The 25,030-nt window shown below is 36.7% G+C and overlaps 1 protein-coding gene across 1 annotated transcript in view; it reads left to right on the top strand.

Moving 5' to 3' along the window:
* CLSTN2 (calsyntenin 2) overlaps window positions 1-25,030 on the top strand; it is a 352,105-nt gene that overhangs the window by 124,337 nt on the left and 202,738 nt on the right. The window lies entirely within an intron of this gene.

Here is a 25,030-nt window from a genome sequence, read left to right as displayed (position 1 = left end):
GTACTCAGGTGATTGTGTGCTATGCTGGTGCTAGGCTTCTGGCACCCTATAACTTTCTAGCACCTTCTAGTACCTCTGGAAGCATTGTTCTATTAAAATTATGTACACATAAAGAGAGAGTCCTTTTCTATAGGAGAAAAAAAAAAGATCCTTTTCTTAGCAGGAAGCAAAAATATTGTTTCATAAGTGTAGGCTACAATTTTTCAGCAAGATGTGTTTTATCAGAAACTGATTTATTAACTCTTAAAATTTACAAGGAAGTATTCCAGCTTCAACGAGCCTTTTGTCAAGAGCATTTTCTCAGGTCTCTGATGAAAGTGATAACTTGAAAGAGAGATTTTCATCAAACTCATAGCCCAGAGGTTAATATATTAGCCTTATATGTGGAGCCTTATATGACCTGGAGGCTCATCTGAATTGTTCATATCCCAAATATTTTTTCTGGAGATGCATTCACACCAAAACTGTCTTCCCAATGTTACCTGCTGTTTATTTAAAAAATAAAATAACTTACATAATCTTGAGATATCTCAGTTTCATCGTGATACAAAACGGAAAATATTTCTGAATGTTTTCCAACGCCAAGAAACAATTTCTTTTCCATCTTTTTACGGCTCTTATTTCACATGCTGCTTGTGCACTTCCAGGGTTTCCATCCCATAGCTGTGGAGAATAAAGACTTTTCTTCCCCTGGTCAGTGTGCTCAGGGTTTCTTGGACTGACAGTTTAGCATGACAGGGAAGGGATTTGTCTGTCTGACACTTCCATCTCTATGCAGGAAACAGTAAAATGAGAAGACAAACTAGTCTTTATGGTAAGCACAGTAAGCAGTACCTCAAACAAGAGAAGAGTAAATCTTTATCCCCTCCAATTAAGTGTTTGTCTGAATGACAGTTCCTTATGGATCTATCGTTAGGATGATGTATGACACCCGTTATTTTGAAGGACTGCTCTTAGATACAGATAATCTCAGTACTGTGCATTTTCAGCTTTGGTGTGTAGGCATCAAGTCATATTGATATGAACACAATAATGTATGCACTGTAAAGGTGCCTTAGATGTCAAAAGGTGCTCTCAACCAGTCTCAGCAAGAGAGCATGTCATAGCTTATATATTAGAGGAAGTTATTCACTAGAATAAAGAAGTGGGGATTTGAGAGGTAGGTCTTTCACCCAAGATTGATTAACTAGAGTTTTCATTAAATGTAGTTCTTGCAGATAGGTGTAAAATGAATGTACAGGGAATGTCGCTGGGAGGAACTAAGGTGCTTGTGGGAGACAAGTACTACAATGATTGTCTAGTTGTATCTCTACCTCTGGCTCTGTTGAATTAATAGACCACTGGCATTAAGCTGATCATAAAATTGTAACCAATTGTGTTTAGTATTATCTCAAAAAAAAAAATGCATGTTTTTTATGTTAAAATTACTTATGACTATAAAATGTTTTGATTTTCTGCCCTGGACCTTGTGTTAAGGAAAAACAAAACAAAACAAACAAACAAAAAAAAGCACACAACAAAAAAAAATATGTAAATATCTACATTCTTTGTTTTTGAAGAAAAAAAGGAAGCAAGATGATGGATATACAGCAGCTCTCAGTAGCATGCTTAATAGGAATGAGAGAATATCTGATGCTGTTTGGTCAGTAGCCATGGTCTAAGGATGGTATATGAGAGATTTACCTGGGTGCCAAAGAGCCTGTGACATAAAGTCTTGGCAGTAAGGTGTTGTAATCAGTTGGTCTCCTCAGACTGAGTATAAATGGTAATGAGGGCACAACATCTACACAAGAAATAATTCTGTCATGTTTTGTCAGTATAGCTTAAGAAGGTTCCCATCCTGGGCAGGTACTTCATGCCCCTGCATTTCATCACTTTGCTGTTCCTCATTGTACAACCTCATTGGGTTGTTCTAACATTTGATAATGAACTGATTTTTTTTTTTTTCCTGGCCATTGCTATTTAAAATTATATATATATATATATATTTTTTTTTTTTTTAATTTTTTTCTTGAATTACCTGTTTTACAAATACAACACAAAATTGTGTTCTCCATTTGATTCTAAAATGCTGCAGGTGAAAATAACACTTCTACCCACCATGTTTTCCCCCCCCAAGAAAGATTTCAGTGATCATGTTACACTGTGACCTTGCAAATAGAGCATGATAAACAGTTCACTGTTAGGGTGAGCAAACAGTGAGTATGATACGCACTTGGTTCTGTCACTGGGGAAAAATAAGTGAATGTGGAGTACATTTAGTCAAAGCCAACATCACCCTGCTTGAGGAAATATAACAATGAAGTGCGACTGCATCTAATTGAATAATTGAATGGACAATTCAATCTATTACTAAAGGTGATTGCAATAATAGTGTTTGCTCATTACTGAGGACAAAAGAACTTCCTTTTTTAGAAGCAATCATTTTTGTAAATGTCCTCAGGTCATCCCATTACCACTGTAGTTACATAGAAGTAGGTTTTACCGTGGCTATGGTCATCTTTTATATTGGTACAGCACTAGGATCACATCTCGTATGACAAGATCTGAGCAGCTGGACTAATGCATTTGAAAGAGAATTGAAGTAACCAGTGTATATTCTGACATAACTCATCATAAGTATTAATTTGTGGTAATCATTTGTTTCTTTTTTTTTTTTTTTTTTTTTGTCCAGCTATAAGTGTGTATTTTGATCCACCACAACTTAGGTTAAAAAAAAAAAAAGTTATTATGTAATTTTGAATGTACAGGATACCGCCAGCAATTTGAAATACCGACTGGTACAGCCTTAATGTTTTGTATGTCCATCTCATCTCTATTTCAAAAGTTCCCTCAGTATCTCAGCATGCTCCTTGTGTCTTTTTTTTTTTTTAGACTTCAGTAAAAGAAAAAAGAAAAACAATTCTAGCAAAAAGGACAACCAGTATGAAGGATTGCAAATGACATTTCTGTATCTACCCTTGATGCAAGTAGAGCTGCCTCTGACAGGCTTATCTTATGCAGTTGGCAGACAGGCACTTTACATAGCAGATAGTCTGCAGAGATACCGATCCAGCAAATTCATCTGTCTTAATATGTGGAAAATCTACAGGAAGAAGAAACAGATGTGTGCCCATAAGTCAATTAACTCATACAAAAGACTTTAGACTGGAACATTCGGTACTGACTCTGTTCTATACCCTTTGGCCAACGCTGTTTAAATATGCATCTATTTTATTTAATGGCAACTAATGCTTGTTGTATAGACCCTAGATAAGATTCATTATTTTCCTTATTTTCCCCCCAAATACTACTGTTTTGTCAGTTCCATTAGGAATGTGTAGCAGATACGGGAATTGTTCTGTTGTCTCACTGTTCTTCAACTTAGCCTGGTGCTAATTTTCAAACTAGCAATTTAATGATAACTTTTAAAAATGTCAATATTTTGTATTATATTGTACATTTAAGATTGAATATTTTCTATTCATCAGTAAGTTCAAAATGAGTGGGACAGTTGTATTAATTTCAGAAGAAGGTAAATGCTGTGGTCATTTTTTCCTCTAGCTGAGATGTTTCCTGTCTTTTAAGGGGATGTCAGATCTTGTCAGTTAGACATTTCATTCTACTTTGATTACATTTTCTAAGGAAAGACTTAGCTTAGAGGCTGATGAAACCTAACGCTGACACACCATTATTCTTGCCTCTTAACTTCGATTAAAAATTTCCTGCAAAGGCAAGCTATTATTTTTATTTCTGTCATTCACACACTTCAGAGATGTTATAATAAGGTTAACAGAGATAATAGTATTTGTTTTCTCATTTATTGCATAATTGTCAAGTTACTTTTGAAAGCAAAAGCTTCTACTGTGAATGCACTCATGATTGTCACCCTGAATGCGAAAAGAAAGGACTCATAGTCCCAGCAAGAATTGATTATGCATACAATTTCAATACACGGTGCTATTTAGAAACCTTTTCCTCCTTCCAGGAGGGTGTGACTGGACTCTTCCAGGAGCAAACTGGCTACTGTCTATCTAGTTCCTCTATGTTACTTTGCTGCCATGGGCTGAAAATAACACCATCCTTATCAGGAAATAGCATGAGGAGTCCAAAGGCTCATATTTGTCATAGAATCAAAGACTGGTTTGGGTTGGAAGGGACCTTAAAGATCATGTAATTCCAACCCTCTTGCCACGAGTAGGGACACCTCCCATCAGACCAGGTTGCCCAAAGCTCCATCCAGCATGTCTTTGAGTACTTCCACAGATGTGGCCTCTACAGCTTCTCTGGGCAACCAGGGCCTCATAACCCTCACAGTAAAGAATTTCTTCCTAATTTCTAATCTAAATCTACCCTTTTTTAGTTTAAAGCCATTACCCCTTGTCCTATCACTGTTCTCCCTGACAAAGAGTCCCTCCCCAGATTTCCTGTAGGCGTCCTTTATGTATTGGAAGGCCATGGTGTGGTCTCCTCAGAGCCTTCTCTTCTCCAGGCTGAACAACTCCCTCAGCCTGTCTTCATAGGAGAGGTGCCCCAGCCCCCTGATCATCCTTGTGGCCTTTCCACACTCCAACTTGTACCCACTCCAACTTGTCCATGCCTTCCTTGCACTGGGGGCCTCAGAGCTGAACACAGCACTGCAGGTGGGCCCTCCTAAGAGCAGAGTAGTTTGTCTGTGGTATGGAATAAGCAGGCAGGTTCTTTACCTACTGGCAAAACAATGGTTACAAAATCATCCACAATCGTTTCTAGTATTGTCTGTTACATGTACATAGAGCATGTATGTATATATGAGAGATTTGATCCCTCTCTTCATTTTCAACTCTAAGTACTTTTATTCCATGCTAATTACCATTCTGTGGTTAATTTGTGACAAATCTTTGCACTGTTCATTTTTTGAGCTTGCAGCTGCTACACATTATTAATGTAAATGATACCATAACTGACATCTTAATAGATTTTTTCTTCACTAGTGACAGCTCTACCTCTTTTCCTATTGATAGAAATGAATACAAGTGGACAAATCTATTCTCTATCCTTTTTAATTTTAGAAGTTTGTTTTGTTTTGTTTTTTAATGCCAATGTTATTGCAAGTAGGAGAATTAGTTTTTCCAGCTGCTTAATGTATAAAAGAAGTCAGTATGAAAAATACATATTTATATGCATAATATGTTGTCATAGATACAGAATAGTTTAGATCTTAGGAACCTGATTGGCATTGTACTTCTAATTTTCAAAACATCATTTGATAACGCCTGCTTGGAAATCAAGGAAATGGCAATACGTAACGCTTAGAGGAATAGAATTATGACTGTAACATTTCCTGTTATAAATACAATATATTGTGTGTGAATAAAATAATTTTAAATGAGTATTTGGGGGTTAATTAGTGCACAATTGGAAGTGTTGCTCAGAATTCTGGTTTCACTATTACTAAAGGTGCAAAGAACAATATTTGAAGTATAGGGCTTTGAGGAGATTTGCAAAATACTGAGAATAGCAAGAACTGGAGCTACAAAGCTACTTAAACTGCTTTTAAATGAAAGAACATTGACAGTATGCTTGAGTTCAAATCAGGTGGCTATGCAGAGAAAGAATATTAAACATGATTTTATATCCACAATTTGTTCATTTTAAACTGTCAGAATAACAGTTATAAATTTAACAGTAATAATAGTATTGAAGTTACTATTATTATTATACACTTATTTGTCTCCTCCCATTCTCTGTGGAAGCACACACCTGCTGTGACTGCCAGCAGGACTGAGCGGGGGATAGACACTGGTTGGACACTTCCAGGAAAAGCTGAAAACCAGTATCACGTTTTAGACTTTTTGGTGTGTTTTCTTACGTGTTTTTCCTGAGCATAAAAGGAACACCTGCATGGACATGATTTTATTGACATTTTTAAATACAGACGTCACAGTCCTAGTTTTACCAGGAACGTTGCTAGCATTTGAATTTTCATAATAAAGAATGCCAGCTAATTCTGAAGCTGGGATAATGGGGCATGATGACACCCGAATTTGCAGTCTGGGACTATTTCAGTGGAGCAGGCTGTCTGTGTCACCAGGGGACCCGCCTCACCCTCCCAGCTGAGCAGGACGGCTGGTTGGGGTGCCGGAATTGCCACTGCTCGACTTCGTTCCCTCACAGGCAGGGGGCTTCTGCTTCTCCCTACATCTGTTCCTATGAGGTGCCACGGCCTGTGACTGGCTGAGCCCTGCCCTGCTGCGGAACCTTCTGGAACCGGACAGAAGAAACGGACAGAACCTTCAGGAACTGTCCAGAACCTTCCAGAAGGGGCTGGAACTGGCTGGAACCGGCTTGGGGCAGCCACGCCCTCTCCTCCCCGACACCTCTGCAGCCCGTGCTGCTGGCAGCTTGCCACGCGCACCCAATGCAACTACCTATTGTTCTTACGTTATTTTTAATTAAAAAAAAAATCAATATTGGGCTTCTTCAGTAGTAATAGTGGTTGGACCTGAAATTTACGTTTGAAAATAAAGGTAAAACTGAGGGAGAGGTGAGGAGGAAGGTGCGTTTCTCCGTGCCTGCTTTGTGCTGTGTTGCTCACCGGTGAGGCGCTGCCTCAGGGCAGCTCCGCCTCGCGCCTTTGCAGGTGGAGTTTCCACGATTCCTTGTAGCACGTCTGTGGCACCTTCCTAGGAAAGGTTTTGCCGCAGTTCAATTTAAGAAGGAAATAATGTAGTGGTGGTTTGTGGTGGATTAATTTTAATGACTTTCCTACATTCCAGAGCTGCAGTTTACTGTGGATTTGTGCAAGGGTTAAATGCCAGCTTGAGACCTGAAAGTGGGGAGCACGGGGCTAGCAAAGAGGTGAGGAAGATCTGTAGCAGCTTTGTTTTGTAAGTAGGATTTCCAAAGGTTAGGATCTGATCACTTTTCGTCCAAAATATTTGTATTGTGATGCTTAAATAGAAACAGTCAATTTTTTTCATATTGCTTGGGCCAGATGTAGTTATGGGCTTTGAGGATAGAGAGTATATAGAGAGCACCTGTAAGCCATTAAAGAGCTTTAAAACAGAACAAAACCTGCAAAGGGTTCCCTGTGCCAGATGTGATGGGCACCTGGGCATGCCATGAGGGCTGTGAGGCATCAGATTTTTTTATCATTTTTATTTTTTTTTCAGAATTTTTATTTGGTACAGATTTTTGCCTATTTCAAAACAGACGGGGTTCAAGTCTGAAACCACATAAACAACCACACTCCTGTTACAGGATTAGGGGAGGTTTGCCAAATGTTAGGCTGTTGTGAAATCCACATTAGGTGATGCATTTGGTCTATTCCATTGAGAGATGGCTTCTGCTTAGTCTAGAGCATCTCTCCCCTTGCTCTGCATGTTTTCAAGTCCATAGCTGTACTGTTATCTGCCAAAATTGGGAGCACTAAATCTGGGAGTAGTTTAGAAACTTCTGCCTTTCAGTTGCAGTTACTGCCTCCATACTGAGACCTAAGTGACCACAGGAATATTCATGGTTAAACTGGCTGTGATAAAGGTTTTACTTTGCACTGGAACGGGCTGGGACTGTTCAGAACCTAAGTTACAGCTCAGATCCTTCCTGCTTGGATGCCATAAATTGTACAATATAATCTGAGAACCGTAATTGGCTCTTAACTGTAGTCATATTTAGAAGCATACGTATTCATGAAAGCAGGATTGCATTATTCATTTCAGTATTTGCCATGAGAATGCTTGGTGTGTTAGCTTACTGCAAGCTTGTTATGACGTGCTTATATACCTGTGTGTTGGGAAGTGTTCAGAAAATGTCCACCGAAGAAACTGGAGGAGACTCTAAACATGGTTTCTTCTGTCTGCACATGGACACCCGTGGCAACTGCTGTTTCAGAGACAGATTACTGGAGGTACTTTAAAAGCATACAAATTTTACTCATAGCTGTTGGCTGTCCAATTTGTATTTTGAATGTAGCTCTGAGCATGTGTCAGCCTGAACCATCTGTGTGTACACCATCCCTCGTGAAGAAGTAAATTTCTATTGATGCATTGTGGTCATTATATAAAATTATGCCAAAACTGATACAAAAAAAAAAAAAAAAGAGGCAACAATTGTAAATATGGATCTAAAAAATAATAGAGGACAGTATGCTGTGATCAATATCAGAAACAGAGCAGAAATAAATGCAAACAATGACAGATATAAAGGGAAAAAAATGCTGCATTTACAATCAGAATGTTACATAGGGAAAGGTTTAAAAAAAGGGGGGAGGGAGGATGAGGAGAAAAAATAAAACATCTAACAGCCACCTGAAGCTCACTAGATTTTTAACTTGCCTAATAGCTTTATGTAAATGCTGGTTAATGACAAATCCCAGCGTGGCAGTGCACCATACAATCAGCCCTGCGAGACTCACTGTAGTAGTAATTTTTTTTCTGTGTGCTGGTCTCTGCTAGCAAAATGTTCTACTTTTTTGGTTAGCGCTAATGCTAAAGCTGTTGTAGGGGGGTAGTTTCAAATCACCGTGCTTCATAAACATGCATGCTGATTAAAACTTTTATTTTTCATAATGATCTAGTAATGTAGTGATAATGCAAGTAATAGCCCATACCTAATGATTTTGTGTCCAAGGACTAGAAGAATTACCATAATGTATTTAGTGCCAAATTCTGAGAAAGAATTGTAAAACTATTTCCTTGCGCATTCTTACTAGGCATGTGTATGCTGTTTCTCCAGCTGCTAAAGGGAGGCCTGTAAAAAGAAAAATATAAAATGATACCTGCTTTCTGTTTGTGCTGTCTTCTGAAGAGGAAGCTGCTGAACCGCTGTTCCTGTTCAATCTGGAGAACATTTGTGGAACAAGATGGCAATCTGTTCTGAAAGCATACAGCAGAAATAGGGTACTTGGGGTGAAGGTTTTTGTGGACTGCTTCTTATTGCTGTTCCCACTGCAAACAGAGCAAGCTGACCATAGGATAAAACCAGAATTTTTATTAGAAGGTGGAGGAACACAGGTTTGAATGTGCAAATTAATTTAGACATTGTCTTGGGGTCTTAGTAGGATTAATTCATGAAAGATTTCAGTCATATTGCTTAGCTGTGCGAAAACATGACCGAGGCTGGTATACTGGCCTAGAACTAGAGGAATTGCTTTGAAATCTGTGATACTATTTTAGATTGTTCTAATTTAGTTGAAATGTGGAATTTGAGGCACTGCTTGTTGCACAGAAGCTTTCTGGATTCTCCAGGTACTTGTTAGGTTACACCCTTCAGATGAAGTCAGACTCCTCAGAGACATCATTAGAGTGTGTTTGAGACTTCAGATTTCTGTCAGTCCCTTACCCAGCATTTGGGGTGCAGTGTTGGTGCAAAACAGTAGCTGCGCAAGCACTACAGCCACAAGGAAGCCGTAGTTCTGCCCCTCTCCCTGCAGCCACGCGCTCCTTATGTCATGCAGCCCATCTTCATGTTAGCAAGGGAAAACACATCTTGTTCAAGCCAGCTCAGGAACAAAACAGTTTGTCACTGCAGAACGGCCTTGCCAGCCTAGGGGAGAGGGTTTGAATGAATGTCAACAGGAGAGTGAAGTGCTTTCTTTGACAGTGGTTTGACTTGCATTGGTTTCAAGTATCCATGAAATTGTGACTTGCATGGTGTTATTCTTCCTACTTTTGGTGAAAAACTCAAAAGCTAGCTGAAAACTCCTTAGAAAAGGTTAAAAATAAGTACAACACAGAAGTTATTTGACATGGAAATTACTGAGATTTTCTAGTTAAGCATTTTTTAATAGTTCATGTTAACAGCATAATATTTTTACATGAGAATGTTTGTGCATTACTGAGTTATGCCATATCAGTTGGTGTTATATCAGTGATTTTTGGATATTCAGGAATTTGCATTTCATCAATAAATTTGGGTATTTTTTAAATAAAACCAAATTCATCTTAAATTGATCATCTGACTTCATTCTACATTAAAAATCAAAACTAAACAAAAAAAGAGAAAAAAATGACTAAGATGAGACTAAAAATGACTAAAACAAATCTCTATAGAATATAACTGTTTTTTTTAGAAGCCCCCATATATAAGTTTTACAGATCAATTCTTTTTTTTTTTTTTTTTTTTTTTTTCTTTGTTAAATCCAGGGGGTTAGAATTGTTTTGACATGCATGACATTCATTGTCTTCCTTTAAACCCATTTTTTTTGACAATGTCCTTTGCTCATGGGTATCAAAGATTGAAAACTGCCTGTGTGGAAAAAATGATGTGCTTTTCCCCCTAGTCCTCTGTCCTCAGATTTTGCTTGGTACTCATGGATCTCTCCACTGGTAAGGCACCACCTTTGCACAATGCCATGTGAATGATTATATGGTGATGAACCTCATAAGGTTTTGCCAGAGGATAACTTTCCTTTGGCAGTGCTTCCCCTGCAAGTGTGCCAGGCATGATCAAAGCAGTTGAATTTGCACTTTACTCCTTAAGGATTTTGTGAAAGAATGGTGCTTCTGCTTATAAACTACCCCATTAGGGCTTCTAGACAAGCTTTGTTAGTGCAAGCAGTGCTTAGCAGACAAAAACAAACCAAACAGTATCAAAGAAAAAAAAAAAAAAAAAGATTTTGTCCAGGGAGGTCTCGGAGTGTTTTAAAAAAAATCAGGTAGCAAAATGAGTGGTAGTATAGGGTGGTTGTGGTCAAGGGGAGGAATGGGGAGAGCAGCTGAAACACCCGCTTCCTACAGAGATGTTGTTTGCCTTGATGCGCTGAAAAGAAAGCTGAAGTAGTTCAGGAACTGATCCATGAATGGAAACCAAGCCCTTGCCTTGGAGCAGCAAAGGTATCTGGCAGAAAAGTGGACAAATGGCAGGGCACAAGAACTTTCAGCCATTCAGTTGCAACCTAGCCCTGTAAGTACGGTAAACCTTCGAGCTTATAGTGCCTATGGATTTGTCACTTTTAAATTAGTAGCTTAAACTCTTGAGATTTTACGTAGTGTTTCGACAGAAAAAATATGATCTGCACAGTCATCTTAGCATTTTCTTTTTTCTTCAGCTTTACTTTTAGCAAAAGGCAGTGGAAGGCAGAATTATTATTGCTGGTGTGAGGTAGCAGAGAGCTGCTGAGTTACTTTGTTAACATGTCTCTGATTTATAGTAGTATTTAACAAGCAAGGGCTGTGCTTAGGAACTTCAGAGATTTTTTTATTTTTTTTTGTACTCCTCCACAATGATATAAACATAAGACCCATGTGTTTTTACCACTTTGTTATGCAAATGTGCTCTCTAATATTAGTGGTAAGACTGATGAAAATATGTGCAGCATTTGTTAGGGCAGCTTGCTTGTCATCATTTCCCTCTGTCATGTGCATCTTGTTAAAATGTATGAAGACGCTTTGTACGTTTGAATAATCTTGTTTGATGTGTATCTGTGAGAGGCATGGTCTCCCAGCGCCCTGTTCCTGCAGAGCTCCTTTAAGATCTCACATATGTGAGCCCTGCTGTTTGCCCTCCATGATCTGTGAGAGCTGTTTTCCAAGCCCTATCAAACCCAGAAGGGGCTAGGAGCACTGAGCTACTGCTGCCGTTGGTAGATTCAATTTGGCATCCTTGATGTAAAGGCACTCAATTTTGCTTTGAAAAATAAGATATTTTTGAAAGGTTGCCAAGCCCAGCTCTAGATTACGTGTTGCTTTTGACAGTCATTTTTTTCTCCTCTGCACTTGGAGACTAATGATATATGAGGCTACTCAAGTATAAGTGGTCCTCTTTTGCCTGTTCTGGTTGAAACATAGCTGGCCTTTCACCTTTGCCAGTCTTCAGTTACTTTAAACATGAAGTGAATAGAGCTTGTAGATATTATTCCTGATACCAGTTCTGTAAATATATTATTTTATAGAGCCAAGTTAGTCTTTTTTCTTTTTTCCTCACTTAACCTAATCTCCTAGGGGAAAAACAGAGATGACTTTTTTCACTCTATTTGCTTTAGGAAACATGAACTACCCCTTTAATTGCATTCTTCTAATTCTTTGCCTTTTTTTTTTTTTTTTTTTTTTGTCTGTGCAATAGCAGTAAAGGTTGATGAGCAGTGTTGAAGATGTGCTGATGTAAACACAGACAATTGCTAGATCACTGCATCAGCCTTGTTCAATACATGTTTATGTAATGATGTGGTGTGATTTCCACATTTATGTAGCTGCAGGCAGTTTCCTGGGTTCCCAAGCTTGATGCAAACATTCAATTAATTCTGCTGTTCTTGTTATACCTTTACAGATAATTTCAGTACTTTGAAGTTTCACTGTCAAGTTACTGTGTGTGGATCTTGAAGTTTTAAAGTCACCAAAAAACAAACAAACAAACAAACAAAAAAAACAGAGTTGCATGGTTTTTAGCTACAAATCTGGACAACTACAAGGTCGTTTCTTATTGAAATAAAACTTGTACACTTCACATGAGTGTATTCAGACATTTCTGCCTTTGCATGGTGGACAGTACATCCAGGGAGAGGTAAAAAAAAAGTTAATACTTGTAATTTACTTCATTCCTTCTCTTCCTTTCAAACAATGGCCTCTCTGAATTGGGCAATACCCAACTATCAGTGTTGACTCAGAAAAAAGTGTCTTTCAATGCCTTCCTGTTTATGATGTAGTATCATTTCTGTGTTTACGCTGACAGTTTCTGCTGCATTGCTGCTTATTTATTCCCTAGCGGTCTTGATTCCTGTTAGGAAAACATGACTGATCTGATGGGTGCCCACCATAGCCTGTTCTGCATAAATGAGTAGAGAGGAGTTTATTATCTTATAAGGCTAGTAAGCTTAAGTATTATCTTTATCATTTCCCTTTTATTGGCATCCAGGATATAAGCTCATTTATTGATAGGATTCATCTGTGCTTATCAGAAAGCTTCATTTTATCCTCCATTGCTTGGTACTGAAGTATATTCACTGGTATAGCTTTTTATGTGTGCTTGCCTTTGAACTCACTTGTTCCAGGTATTTTATATTTAACATGTCATATTTCTTACTTTTTATTATAACGTGTGGAGCGATAACCTGTTCAGATGGATACTAAAATTAAAAACAAGATCAGACTTTACTATTGGCAGCTCAAGGGCAGGGTGACATTTGTTTCTATTGTTGAACATGCAAGCAATGGAAAAAGAAATTCTGATTATCAGTGCTTATTTCTGAGGAAAGGATCTGCAGAAGAAGAGTATCCTGTAGCTCTTACTTGAAACCAGTAAGTAGAAACTGACTGTAGCTGTTGCTTTAGGAAGGCCAGGAAAAAAGTAATCATTTGTTACCTACCTTTTCAAGTAATCATTGGCTATCACCAGGGCAACCTTTTGAAATACCAAAAATAATGATTTCTGTGTTGTAAAATCTGTAAGATCTGAAATAACTGGGGAAAATTGAAGTCAAAGTTTATTTCTTGAAAACATGTCTGGGTGCTTTTAACCTTTTCTTCAGTTTTCATAGGAATGATTTATATATTTATCTCTTTTTATGCCCAAACGTAGTTTTCCAACCAGGTTATAGGAAATGTCAGAAATGTGATTTTAGTCAACTATTCTTTTGACAGCAGCCAGTAAAGTTAATGTAACAAGTTAAACTGGCTTCTCGTCTTTCTTTTTCTAAGTGGAAACTTAGTTGAAGTCTCTTTTCAAAACTCTATTGCCTGCTCAAATGCAGATATTATATGCATAATGAGGGGTAAAACTGACAGGATGTGTCTGTCACTGGAGTAATGAATATAAAAGGATTGTTTGAACTGAATGAACTGTAAGATAGACAATCATTCACCATTCCATGCCTTTTGCAAGAAAAAGTATAAAATGAAATTTACAATAAAATGTGTTCGGTCTGCATCACTGTAGGACAAAGGTTGATATGTCATGAGTTGAAATCAGTCTTCCCTATTAACAATTCATACATCTTGTTAATAATTAAAGACAAAGTGATGATGCTTGAAAAAGTAGTGTTTTGTACATAGATAGGAGACTTAAAAAATTATCTTAAAGTGTATATATGTGTGCAGAAGATCTTGTTTCTTACTTTTTCCAGTATTTTGTATTCTGTTGCATAAGCAAGTTTTCTATGCTGGCCAAAACCCTGGGTTATTAACTCATTTTACAATAGTTAGCAGTAATTGAGATAATCCATGATATTCTCGAGGAATACTAATAACTAATGAATTGAAGTTTATCTGTTTTTAAGATTAGGTAGACAGAAATGTATGCTCAATGAATTTGTAGTCATAAAGAGAATATCATATGGAAGTCCTCATGTCAAACTGTTCTGAGCAATTTATTCTGGAACAATTTATTATAACCTATCTGGAGGGAAAAATATTGATTGATTTCAGTCTTTCTATATTTCTCAATATTAAATGTGTTTTCCCTGAGAAGCATGTTTTGGTTTTGGTGAAGAAATATAGCTGAGCTGTCAACTTCTAAATATTATGCAGATGAGGGGGCTAGGGTGACCAAGGGCTGGATGCCCAGTGATTATTTTGTTTGTCAGCTTGGTGGGCCTCTGTTATGGATCTTGACCTAATATGATATTTTAGGTCAAAATTTTAGAACAGCAGTTTTCTAGTGTCATTTTCATTTCTGTTAATTTGTTTCAGTCCTGTCAGCAGACCTTCCAGTGGCTGGCCTGTAACTCATGAGCCACATGCGACTTCCATGGAATGTGTAAGACTCCTGCTCCCAGAGCGCATTTATCAAACACCAAGCAGCAGGGCTGTGCCAGAAAAGGCAGAGGTGGCTGATTGTAATGCCTGTTGTTGGGAAAAAATGCCAAGCAGGAGTCGCTGTGGCAGATGTCATTTGGTTGCCATGGAAGTGAGTGAACCTCCCATCCCACAGCAGGGAAGAGGACCATGCTCACATTGTCACCTCCCATAGGTGACCCTCTGTAGTTTGGACCGATGAGGTGGTTTTACTGTGTATGCTGTACAGTCAGGAAGGTTGGTCCATGAGGTTCCTTGTTCAGTGTACTTCAAGTCTGAAAGCACTTTGGCATTGTATGTGTAGGACAGAAATAGAAATTAATGATATTTGAGAGAGAGAGAAAAAAAAAAAAAGGAAAATCTTTGAATATATATATATTTTTTTTGCATCTGAAAAGCTTTGCAAAGCCCAGAATACTGACTTCCGTTGTTTAATAACAGAGGAAAAAAGGAAATGCATATATTCAGGTGATCTAGAAGTTTCCTCCTGTATTTGGATATCTCCTTCCTCACTCATTTGTATTATGAGGCTGAAGCAATAGAGACAATTGTACAGGGGAGGAAAGCTGTCTTAATTCATTGTGGAAGTTGCTAGATTGCAGTCATTCCTAAAAAGCCTATTGGTGCTATGGTTGGAGAGACATGGGGCCAGAAATATGTTACTTGGTGCAACCACATGGCTAGCTCTAACCAGAACAGGGCTCAGAGTTGGATAATTCTGATTCCTAATACAAGCAATTTTCTCCACTTTCCTCACTGTGAGCACTAACGGTACTCAAAACTTATTTTTTAAATCCATAAATGCAAAAGCGAGGAGGAAGTATTTGCTCGTGTGTATGTTGCATTTTAAAATGAGGCTGTTGGCAACCTAATTTCTATGTAAATAAACTGATCTGTTTGAAATCACCTAGAAGTTAGGAGACATGCTGAGGAAGTTGAGGGAAAGAAGAGAAAGAAAAATGAGAGGCCATTTCCAGGTTGAAATGTAAAAAACAGAGACGAGAGAGTTTTGAGGAAGGAATAAAACGTTAAAGTAGGATAAGTGATAACTTTTGTTTTAAAACTGTCGGCAATACACCGAGAAAGAAGATTGCCTTGAAAAAAAAAAAGAAGGCTATATTGATAATGAGCAGGAGCATAAAAGACCGAATTACATCAAACATTGCAGTATAATGGCAGAGCTGCTTATAATCAGGAACAGTCTTAAAGCTTTAAAGAAATATTTATTTCAGGCAGTTCCTAGGTCTAAACTATGCTGTTAAAAGAAAAATGAACTAGAAAAAAATTATGCATAAATAGAATATGGCTGAAAAATACAGCATTGTTGAAAACTAGGATGTGTTTGTGCTTGACATACCGATTATAGAGTCTGTGTAATTATATTCATTCTTCCGTCTTGGATAACTGAAACACATAGGTCTTGACTATTACAATTTTTGGAACTCCCACATTCATATTAATTTTGTTTGGGAGATGGATTTCTTGTTCTATTTTGGAGAGCGAAGAAGCCAAGGACCACAAACTAATAAATGGCACTGTACAAAAGTGAAAAGAAGAAAAGAAAAGTAGACAATCTGTAACAAATCACAGTCATGAATAAAACCTCACTGTACAAATCAGAAGATACTTCTTTGTTGTTTACTCCCTGTGCATTATTTACTGCATTTCTCCCTTCTCCTGTGAGACAGGCAGCATCATTGATTATTATTTGTATGGTGCATTCATGGTAGTAAAAGTTATGTAATCAGTATATTTTAGACCATAGAATTATGTAATGTAAATATTTTAGTGCGCATTCTGGAGAAAGGTTTGAGGTGAGGACAGAGAATCAGATGATAGATTATTTTTATATATTTAAATTTAAGAAACATCTTAACACAAAATATGGTAATACTTGCAAATGAACTTTATTCAGTTTTTCTCTGTTGAACTATTCTGCCTACCCTATTGATATTCTTATGCTTAAATGTTTCATTCATGGTTTTCAGTACATAAATATTAGACAGGAAGTCGTAATGTGAAACTGTGATTTGTGTATAACAGATGTGTACAATCTTACATGTGTTTACTATTGCAGTGTAAAAGTGATTCTGACATAGTGTAATCCATTCATGGTTTAACCATAATCCTAAAACAGTACCAAGCAGCAAACAGAGCCATTGTAAAAGTTTCTTATTTATGCTTTCAGCCTCTGATTCTCTGCATGGTTTTATCTTTCCCTTAACCTTTCAGCTTCGCAAGCCTTTGCTTACATAAACGTAAACGGAATTTATCAGCATCTCCCAGTTTCTTGCTTTCTTCCTATTTTTCCCTGTTCTGTTGAGGAATTCGAGTTCCTTGGTTTTCATAACAAAGGCTTTTCTTTCAAAAATGCAATCACTACTTCAAAGCCAACATGGCTAATTTGGGAAAGAGTGGTGTCCATAATGAATAAAAGCTAATAAGCCTGGACCATCGTCCTCCTGGATTAAATAAAGGACAGGTGCTTTGAAACAATACCTGTCCTTTACATATTGAGGTTCTCTCTACTGGAATAACGTTCAGACCCTGCTGCATGAAAATATGTAGTTTTGAACAAATAATGGAAAGATGAACATTGACACTCTCTTCTGTGTTTAAAAAGAGTATGCTCTTTTTAAATGCTCCCTTAAAATCGAAAGCATTATGATTTAGCTCATTTTCCAGGGTCTCAAATGTGTAGGTTTATGTGCTGGAGCATGACATTTCAGTGAGCTTAAATTATATAACACTCAAGAATCTGTGCTATCAAAATAGTGTGACACAAAATGAATGTATTTTGTAAAGGTTACAATTTCTTAATAGACTTATTTTTTTGTTTATTTTAGCCTCATGAAAAATTGTTTTAATTTTGAATTTTTCAAAACACCATTTTGAACTTTGATGCAGTTCTGAAGTTCTCTCTGAAATTATGCAGACATACATGTAACTGAGTCACTATTTACTAAGAAAAACTGTTCCTTGCCTAAATGATAAGGTGCAGAAAAACTACTATCTTTGAAAATTTGCTCAGGAAATGTTATAATGTGTGCTTACAGCGTTCATTTTAGAGATGTCATAATTGAGACCATAGGAAGAAATGCCAACAGTCAGAGTTCCTTCGTTTTAATATTACAGGCCTTGGAAGAGGCATTATATATGCAAATTTGTTCTTTAGTTAACCAGGGCACCCTGCAGATCTGTAACTCCTCAGTGATCTATCTTTGGTGCTGTTGGGGGTTATGCTGGAAACACACTGTCTAGATTAATCTGCTCCCCCGCAAAACAAACAAACAAAAAAAACCAACAAAAAGCAAAAGAAAAAAAACAAACAAACACAAAACAACACAACGAAAATGAAACAAACCAATCAACCAAAACACCTGTTTACTAGTGATTCATGTTTCTTTGCATTGCTGGATTACTTGCATTGATGTCCAGGCCATGACACAACTGTGTTTGAGTCCTTGTTCAGATGGTATCATCTGAGAAAAATCTTCAGTGGACATTTACTGTTTATTTCAAGAATAAGGACTAGTGTCAGGTGTAATCAAAATGTTTGCTGTAAACTCATAACAGAAAAATAGATCCATATTCTGAAGATCTTGCAGTCCAAATGAAAGGTAAAACATGTAAGAGTGAGGGAAAGGTGGAGTCATTGAATACTAAAGAAAGTTAATAATAAAGAAGGGTTAAATAAAAATATTTACAATATTGTGAATCTCAAGTTTTATATGTTTAAGTGAGAATTTGGCTGCTCAGAATAATGTTGAATGAAAGGTCAACACTGTTAAGCAAGATATATTAGATGTGTTTTTTTTTAGTACAACTAAATACATAGAAAGACACAGCTTAATTTGTTTATGACCTTTTCTCTCCTTGTAACACTAGAGAAAACATTTTTATGTTATTATATACTTTCTTCAAGATTTTTAACTCCATGTGTAAGGCTTTAATAGTATGTGTGCTATTGGAGTTGCCATGGCTCATTGTGGGACAGGCTTGTGTGATTCTAGTCCTGCTCCTGCATATGTGGTACACAGGCAACTCCCTGGTCTGAACACTTAGACATACAGACAGTGATTCAGAATTCAGTTTTGCACACTAATCTATTTGTCATGACACATATTAATAGATAAATGTGTAAGGACTGGACATCTAAATCAAGGAGATGAAATTTCTCTTTTATTAATAAAAAAGAACTTGTAAGCTTAGAAGTAGCTTAAGGCACAGAGAGTGCAATGGTGTGGTCCATTACCTAAAAGACAATGGTAAGGCACAGTGTAAAATTTTATTTGTATATGCATATGTAAATTCCAAACCTGTTTTTCAGAAATAGTGATCACAAGTAAAAATATTGATTATAGTTTTATATATCAATATTGTGGGTAGAGTTTTATGAAATCTGTAGCTTAAAATATTTTTTTTCCATGTAGAGTTTGGGGTTGACCAACGCATTTCATTAAGTTCCTATTAAATGTTTATATTGATGTGGTCAGTATTAAAAAGAATAGTCCTCCTGCAACCCAAAAAGCATGTGTATTTAAGAATAATGTATAATTAATAATAATAATAAAAAATAGCATGTCAAAATAAATACAGAATACATTATTTTACTTTAGAAATAGTGTATAGACTACAGCCTGATACCATCGTGCAGCTTTTGGTCAAATAAGTTTGTAACAGGAATGAGCTGCTAACAAAAGAATGTTCTACCTCAGGTTTTTATGTAAGAACAATTTTTTCTAATGGGACTTATTACTGGAAGGCCTTCACTGGCGGGCCAGAAGATGTGCTAATCGCAGAATACTTTCTTGTGCAGTCTTTGGTGCAAATTAGGCTTTTGTTGTGCAGTATGATCAAACGAATGCCACTTATCTTTGGATCTCCAATGAGTAATGTAATGTTGCTGAGATGCACTGTTAATGTATTCTTTAGTTAAAATGTTCCACAAAGAGTTCTGGGGGAATCATGTCTTATAGATTACATAAATCCTGCTTTAACTGAATTTAGTGTCAAAACTCACATTGCCTTAATTGGGGTAGGAATTTCACATTATTATTTTATGTAGAAACACATAGAACAGTATAATTTAAACCTATCAAAAAGTAAATCATGAATGTAACTACTGGGGTTTGAGTAATTCAGGCAGTGGCATCACACAGAGAACTAGGCATGTTGTGAGACTGAAGAATTTTTTTCTTTACAATTTATCATTGGCAAAACATACAGAAAGTGTACCTATGTTGAGTCTCTTTTGTTTGTAAGGGACCCATAGCATTCTGTTTTTCTGTTGAAATAACCAGTCAGTGTTTCATTCTCTAATGCTGAGGAAGATTTAACCCTGGGAATCACAAACATTTACTTCTCCTACTTCCCAGTGATTTTCAGTATTTAACTTAATTTCTTTTCCTTCAGAGCACATTAATCCATCTCCCTGCCTTCTCTGCCTTCTAGAGGAAGACTTAATTCAAATCTTTACCAAATTACTAATCCCCATTTGTTCACTGACCCAATCCCACAAATCTGCATATTTTCTAAACGATTTGTCCTCATCTGCTACTGTGTGAGATTTTTGATTTTGTTTCCAGCCCATTCTGTATGCCACAGTATGAATTTACATGTGCACAATCCAGTCTGATATCTGAACTATGTGAAACAGAAATAGTGAGCGAGACCTCTGGCCCTTATTACCCCACAAGTCTTCCTGAGGTGTTTACACAGCAAATTATAACCCTGCAGGAGGAGTGGAATACAAAACTCATGGCATTCAGACTTGGGAAGGAGGGTTTTTGGGTATAATTGCTCATTGCAGATGCCAGTATGTCATCTGCATCATTAGGAACTTTTGTTATTCAGTATTTTCTTAATAGGGCGTTAGAAGCACTCTGTTTTGCTGTACAAGATAAGGGCTTGTAGTGCAGATTCCATAAGGCATGAAAGATTAATGGGATTTTAAGTATACATTTAAAAGGCTTTGGAAGTTTCCTCAACTTTGGCTGATTTTAGAGGAAGGCTTTTGTCACACAGGATTCCAGCGGGCTGAGGTAAAGCTCATTGAAGATAGCAGATGAAAGAATTAAAAAAAAAAAACTGATCTGAGTGATAAGAAAGTGTAAGTTTTCTGCTGATTTTAATGTAATCAATAAACTCTAAGCTAAAGATAGAGATGAGAGAACACATTGGTACATTTAAATGTATGGAAAATAAGTCTGCTGTTTTGGAAAAAAGAAAACATTTGCATTAATAAAACAGTTTTTAAAGCATATAATTCGCTTCCTCAAGGTTTAGCCTCCTAAAGTTTGGAAATCAGCATTTAATTCAGCTAGACAATATTGACTCTACCTTAGTGTCAGTAGTTGTAGCTACTAGTCTTCACTTTTTTTCCTGTCATAGTTCTTTTTTAAGGTGTTATTTTGGATCAGTGATGTTTTCTGAGTATTGTAAGTTAGGAATCATCTAAAATTTGGAAACATCGTTGTACTGCATTCTGTGTACTCTTGCTATCTTCTTCCCCCCATGCCAGAAGTGCCTATTTTGGGGTATAGCTCTTGTAAGATACACATTTTGTCCATATTATGATTCAGTTAATAATACTTCTGCACAGACAAATTGCAGCTCTGTTCACAGGCATTTTGACTTGGAAGATTTGATTATTAGAGACTATGATTGCCTTTAGAAATCCCTGCACACGTCTTGCTGTGTGATAAACTAGGTAGTTGTCTTTCAGCTCTGTAGGTGCGCAAGGGTGGAGTTTGTGTACCTGGAGTCATACCCATAGGAAAGGTCTTTAGGCAGGTTGCAAAAGAGCTTGAGGAAGGCACTTGGTATTAGTTTTTCCTACTGCTGATGTATCAATGTTTTATCTGTAATTTTGTTCTCTTGGGTTCTGCTGCAGAGCTTCCTGGCCAACGTTTGGTGCAGATGTTAAGTACTTGGATGGAATCATTTGTGAGTGATTTTGGCACATGGTGCTGGCTGTTCTTTTTACTAGATGTCAGGTGGCAAGTAGCAGGGTGGGTTTTTGAGTGGGCTACCTGTAGGGGCCCACACCCAGGGCAGTTCACAGAGCATGGCAAAAAGGCACCAAAGTAGAATGAGGGGGTTCGGCATATTTTTTCAGATTCTTTGTGTCTTCCAGGTGTTCTCTGTGTTCCTCTGTTTTGGCTTTTGTCCTTGAGTTGACTTTCAAGACCATGTTTCTGGGGGCATGGAAGTTCCTGCAGACTCAGGAGTTTGTTTTTCTTTTGCCTTTCTTTGCTTTGTTCTTTTTCAAGCCACCTGCATTTGCAGATGCAGCACAGAGTGGCAGTTTTCTACCAAGATGGGTTTAATTAAATCTAAAAGCTTGTAATCACAAGCTTTGGTGGGACAGACTATGAAAATGCAGTGTAAATGGTGCATGCAAATTTTAATGAAGTGACCTCTAACTGTAATTAAGCAAAAAGATAATCGTGTTATCCTAGATGCTACAAATTATTTACATTACTATTTTATATGGATGACTAACAAAGTATAGGAAGAGGAAGCAAGTTTTAAAAAAAACCAAACACAGCTTTGGTATATTTCATCTGTATGTCTTAAATATCTGTATGAATACATGAAAGCATGGTACTGATTTCACCTTTTACCCAAGTAGACAAATGCAAGGAAAAGATACCTGATCAAGAGAGAACTTCTTAAAAAGTACTGCATATATCAGTCAAATACTTTCATTTTTTGATTGCAGATCTTTTGTTTTAAAACAACAACAAATAAATGAATAAAAGACAAACATATATATATATATATATTTTTAGAGTTATTTTAAGGGTGTGCTGCAACTTAATAGAGCTTAGAAGGAAAAGTGATTTTCTTTCTAGCTCTTATCTGCTGAATTTTTCACTTGTTTGCTCATGAGTTGTGCTTGCTATAGAGTACACTGCTCTCACAGTTCTTTAAGTTTTCGCATATGAACCTGTATATAAATTTCTGCAATCATCTTTAGCAAATGCAAATCCAAAAATTCAGTTTCCCTGTCACTTTCTTTTATAGATAGCTGCTAACTGTATGCACTATTGAGAAACACTGAAATATTTTATTTTGGTAACAATTGTTACCGCTTCCGTTTTTAAGATAAAATGCAAAATTCCCTTTAGTTTATAAAGCTTATAAACACTGCAAAAATGCTGATGTTAATCTGTGTCTCTAATAAACACCTTGTATAAAAGGGATTATATAATCTCTTACATGATAAGAATTTCATTTTTCTTTTAAATTTCTATTTAAACATGCTATTTCATGTATTGTAAAGTAGACAGCATGCTAAAATGTTTTTGCTCTGTTTTTTAAGTAAATGGAGTGTGGCATTGCTGTAACTTTAACCTAAAATTTTGGCTATATTACATTAACTGAGAAAAGAATGGACTTTTAACATAGATTGGGGGACACTTTAAACTAAACGTGGATCAAAAGGAAAGGTGTAACTCTGTGTGTGTGTGTGTACGCATATAAAAACATATTCAGATAATGGCTTTGTGTGTCTGTAATAAAGGTAAAATTCTTAAATGATCCATTTGTCTCATGGGCTTTCTGTAATTTTCTACCTATTTTATATACGTTGTCTAAAACAAATTCTTCCCCTAAACATGAATACAGCCTGGTTATGAATGCCTGCCTATCTCAAATTTCTTAAACTCTTTTTCCTACAATACTAAAAATAATTATTTGAAGGTCAGAGCTAGAAAATTGGAAGGTAAAAGAAAATTCTGCTTAGGTTTACAGGAAGTCCTGTTTTGAACAGATCCTGCTCTAAGGAAGAATTATTAAGTGGTTGAGTTGCATGTGCTGTTTTTATTTCAGTAAGCCAACATTATGAAAGTAGAGAAAGAGGAGAAATTTCGTGTTTATAAAGCAGGTATTGCTAGAAAAATATCTAATTTGTATTTTAATGCATTTAATTCTAAAGTATCCTGAAGTCTGACTAAGTAGCTAGAACAGGACAGGACGAAACACTTAAAAAATCCAGTTACCACACGATACACGTAGCTTGTGTAGTCATAACTGTTCATTTAGAGATGCTTATAGTAAAAGCTTGTAAATAATTATAACTTCCATTGTATTTTCCTTTTATTTTATTGTTCTTTTTTTTTTTTTTTTTTTCCTGCTGAACTGCTCCGCAGGGTGTAGGACTAAATTGTAGCAATTGTTCCTAATGTACTTTCTCCTCTTCCTACCCCAACATCATCTATGGAATTATATTGCTGTCATTCCCTTGACTGTTGTTATTGCTCATGGGATACTAATGGAAAAAAGACTTGCAGAATTTCAGTTGCTGAATACTGTGACTCTTCCTTAAGCAAAAGTGTCAATGAAATTATTCTGCAGAATATGTTGCAGGAGCAAAGAGTTTTTTCTTGTTGTTTTGTAAGATCTTAGGCAATTAACAAAACCAGCAGGAAAGAAAATCTGGATTTGGTTCTTTTAGTTGCATAAGGATTTTGCTTTTAATAAACTCCTATTTACTCATTCATTTATTGTTAAATTGTATCTGTGTTCAATCAAGAGATGGATTGTTATTTTGTTCTGCATATATCAATCAAACTCAGTCATATCAGAATACAAGTGGAGCATATTTGTGTGTGAATGTTTCTGTTAAGAAATTCGCCTATAACAGATACAGAATACTTCAACTGCCCTGCAAACTGGAATCCCACATCCCATACAAAGCTCTTAAATTGTGTCCATCACTTCTCATATTTCAACATCAAGACTTTTGACCTTCATCCCATTACATAAGCTTGCCAATCTCTCTTTTGGCTGTATAGTCGTTACAAAAATGAAGAGATTTGAGTTCCCTGTTTTCCATTTCACCTTTCAGTGACACATCCCCAGTTTAATCTTCCCATTGCCTAGTTATTGCAAAAATGGGCAGAAACACTGGGAAGATGAGTATACCTTCCTCTGGAACAATATATACACCAACATATAAATTAACTGAAAGTTCTCATTTTAGTTGTTGTAATATAGAATATTTTTGCTCGTTCTTGTCTGAGGGCTTCTGCAGAAGACAAAGTTTATGGTAGGGGTTGTGTGTGTGTGGGGAGGTTGTGTGTTTTTGTTTGTTTTTTAAATGGCATTACTGTAAACAATCCCACTTGGTCCTATTTGATTTTAAGTGTCAACCCTCTGTCTTTTGTTGAGGTGATTTCTGTTACTTCACCAGATATTTTCATCAGCATCTGCTACACACACCTGAAAAATATGTACAAAAATTATCTTGCATTCGGACTCGGTGGAAATGTGTTTGACAGTGCAGTGTGTAGAACTTTCTTTAAATTGCAATTTGTTAAGGTGAGCACAATTGT

This window comes from Aythya marila (assembly GCF_965140915.1).
Source record: "Aythya marila genome assembly, chromosome: 9".
Lineage (NCBI taxonomy): Eukaryota > Metazoa > Chordata > Aves > Anseriformes > Anatidae > Aythya > Aythya marila.
This window is presented reverse-complemented; position numbering and strand designations above follow the sequence as displayed.